Source organism: Myotis myotis, unplaced genomic scaffold (assembly GCF_014108235.1).
Source record: "Myotis myotis isolate mMyoMyo1 unplaced genomic scaffold, mMyoMyo1.p scaffold_m19_p_7, whole genome shotgun sequence".
Classification (NCBI taxonomy): Eukaryota; Metazoa; Chordata; class Mammalia; order Chiroptera; family Vespertilionidae; genus Myotis; species Myotis myotis.
Genome location: NW_023416379.1, coordinates 80,724,509 through 80,727,367, shown reverse-complemented (window position 1 = coordinate 80,727,367; position 2,859 = coordinate 80,724,509).

Below are 2,859 nucleotides of genomic sequence, written 5' to 3'. Positions count from 1 at the left end.
AGAGGTGTGGAGTTTTAGAAGGACTTTTCTTTTCCAGGATACCATGGTACTCTTTAGTGAACTGTAGCAATAAATTACTGAAATGGAATTTCTCGTTCTGGAATATACCACTCAAAATGCCCTAACTCAGCCCCAGGCAGTAATTTAAGTCCAGGAAGACTCTAACAGCATCATATGACCTCCCAACCTCACTCTGGAACAGATGTTTCCAAGAATTCCATTTACTGAATGCCAAAATACATTCTAAAATATGAGATCATGATTTGCAGATTAACACCCAACCTCTGCCTTTTTCAATAGCTTGTGTGCAATTCTCCCTGTTTTTTTAAATTTCCTCCTGTTTTTTGTCCACTTGTGAAATAATGATGGTGTTCAAATAAGGAACTTATCTACTGCTAGAAGATGGTCAATCAACTCCTAGAAGAGAAGAAACCTTCAGGAAATGTCTCAGATATGTAGAATATTTTATTTTGTTGGAAGATGTTTTTTTCCTTAAAGTGAGAGGTTTCAAGTTTGTAAAAACCACAGCTTTTCGCAATTGAAACTGAATGTGGATTTGTTTTCTTCCATTAGAATTTATATTTAAATTGGAGAAACCATAAGAGCTTACTCTCCACAATGGTTAATAAAGCTTCAAAGAAGTACTCACTTAAATTGTAGAAAGAGATTTGGCTACAAGTTAAATTCTTAACCTGTTATACTTAAAGGTAATCATATGTTACCTTCAACCTTACTGACTTTTTTCTAAATGAAGGGTGTACTTAAAGGTCATCCAATTAATTCGTTCAGGGACTGTGAACCTCTTTGAAAGTTGTGCATGAATATTCTATGAAAGAATTATTCTCCACTGTGGTTGTATCATGTGAGTGTTCCTTTCCCATTTAATTCCTATTTATTCCCACAGAATTTTTGGGTTTACCTTGTGAGCTTAGAAGAAGAATTGTGACAAATGAAGCTCCTATGTTGCTATAATAGCCATTCTTGAAGGTTGAATTCAAGAGAGTGAGAGCTTTGTCCATTGTGTAATTACCCATTGCACCTTCCCATAGTAAGCTAATCTTTCTAGGCTGGTGGTTAGAGCTAGAGATTAACCATTGCCATTCAGAATTAGATGTATTTTTATACATTGGCTGTAAATATCATAATTATAGTCACATATTTTTATGACCAAATAGTTAATGAATGCTTGGCACTATGCATGCATTGTTACTAATAGTACATAGATTTTTAAAGACACTATTTTCATGGTTATTGCAACTTTTACTAAAATTATCATATCACCTAGTAATAAATGCCTTGTAGGTTTTGGTCCCAGGGCCTAAATTCCATAGAAAGTTCTTTCCCAAGGGGAACAATTGCCTTTCTTGGGTGTCAATGGCAGCAACCTCTTCTAGAATGTCTTCTGGAAAATCCTAGAGGCTACATCTGGCTTCCAGGTAGAGGACATACCAGATTCTGTGTCAGTCAGTACTTAAGCATTCTTTAATGTTCTGTGTTTGCTCATCTCGTGGTGATCCGGAGAATACAATGACGTGAAGCTGAAATTTAGATGTTCTCTCCTATTGATTGGAGAATTCAATGATTTGCTTAACCTCTTTCCGGAGGGATCTCTCTGTTCAGTCTATTTTGTTGGTGTTTGCAAATGGCATTAATAATCCTTTCAAATGTGAACCTGAAAATTGTACTTTATTCCAAAAGAGATCTAGAAGCACTTTTATTCCTTAAAAAAAAAGAAAAGAAAAAGACATTTTGCTCTTTCTGTGTCATAAAAAATTTTGTGACCAATTTTATGACATTGATTCCATACCCATATATAGCTAAATTGCCATGCCCTTGAAATCTCCCTATCTTGAATCTAAATATAAAACTCAGCATCATTACTGTGGTGCAGACATTTACACCAACCCTTTGTAAGCAATGATCTGACAATATATCTCGTAGAGGAAAAATGAGCTATTGTTTTTTACTGGTTTATCTCCAAAATCATGACTACAAATATATCTACCCAAATGAAAGCAGAAAAATCAGAATGACAGCAACAAAGCCTCTTTGCATCTGGTCCAGCATGGGTGGGATTATATATAGTTATAACAGCAATAAATTACATTGATTTCTAAGCTAAATGGCCAAAATTTGAGTCACCATCATTTTAGATAGAAGGGCAAGAGACAATGTTCTGTGTTTGAAGTTTCATGGAGTTGGATCAGGCAGCATTTGGAATAAGATTAAAAAGATGTTGAGAAATGAGCCCACATGCTTAGCCATTAGGATGTCTGTAAGTAGGCGTGATGGAACAGGTGGGGTAAATTTCATATATTTTACAGTTTAGGATACGGCACAGAGAATTGCATGGTGCATCAAAACTATAGATTTTTAACTGCTAGCGAATTGATTATATGCAAATATATCCTACTTGAATATTGTCTTCTCATTTGTCAGATTCATAATCTGATATTTACAGAGAAAGTGCTCCTGAATTTCTAAGCATGAACCAGCAAGTATGAGCCATAGATCACTTTATGGGTGAAAATGGGCTACTGGGATACTCCTTGAAAAGAAGATTCAAGCAAGCTCCCAGATAAGCATTATTCATTCCCAGGGATGGTTATTGGCATTGATCTGATTTTGTACATACTTGGGACATAATGAATACTTTTTTATGTTTTCTCTGTACTTAATGAAGACTTCTCTGTTGCTGATAGAAAAGTCACTTGCTTTTTTTACAAAATGAAAAACAATTCAAAGAAAGAAATATATAGGGTTTAAAAATCATATATAGACCAGTGGTTCTCAACCTTCCTAATGCCGCGACCCTTTAATACAGTTCCTCATGTTGTGGTGACCCCCAACCATAAAATT